Below are 741 nucleotides of genomic sequence, written 5' to 3' on the forward strand. Positions count from 1 at the left end.
GTAAAGAGGTATCAAAATTAAAAGTAAAAATCACAAGGTAAGACTTAACTACTAGGAGCGTCAAAGGAAGTGAAAATGGGACTAGGCGCAGGGCAATATGAATTAATGAACCTGGGAGGAACACGGATGGGGAGAACAGCGAGCCTCGGCTGAAGATACTAGGGGCGAGGATCTGGTGAAAATTTTGATCTTAGACAAGTGCCTAGGTAAAGAAACAATGGGACAAGATTTCTAAACCCCAGTATGTGCTTAAGAGTCATCCTCTCCTTGCTCAGCCTCTTCTTCATCATCCTTAATCAACTCCAGTGGGTATCCCCCCGATCTTCATTATTATCATCATCTACAGGTCCCCCTCCTCAGCAGAGTCACCTGCACCCCCTAAGGCTCCATCTTCACATTAGTCTCCTCTTTCCTCAGGGAGCTGCTGCTCTGCTCCTCTTCTGACTTATCGTTCGTCATCCCTCCTTGTTTGCTTTGCTCCTTTTCGATTTTTTCCAGGCTTCCCAGTAGAGAATCCACTTTTTGTTTTATCTGGATCAATTCCTTCTAGATGGCCTAAAGATCATCACCTTTCAACTTTCCAGACTTGGAAGAAGATCCTTGCTGTCCCTTCTTAGAATTGAAGCCACGTTTGCCCCTCCGTGAGACGTTTCCTGACACACACTGGTGTTTCGACAGCACTACAACCCAAGCAACAGGGGGAGAAGGAGGAGGACCATGTGCTGGGTAACTGGACATATA

The 741-nt window shown here is 46.2% G+C and overlaps 1 pseudogene; it reads right to left on the reverse strand.

Annotated features, from left to right (window-relative positions):
• Positions 1-249: 249 nt before the first annotated feature.
• On the reverse strand, positions 250-741 carry LOC129061797 (heterogeneous nuclear ribonucleoprotein C-like; annotated as a pseudogene).

The sequence above is a fragment of the Pteronotus mesoamericanus genome, unplaced genomic scaffold, assembly GCF_021234165.1.
Source record: "Pteronotus mesoamericanus isolate MK-2021 breed Mesoamerican mustached bat unplaced genomic scaffold, CSHL_Meso_final scaffold_651, whole genome shotgun sequence".
NCBI lineage: Eukaryota > Metazoa > Chordata > Mammalia > Chiroptera > Mormoopidae > Pteronotus > Pteronotus mesoamericanus.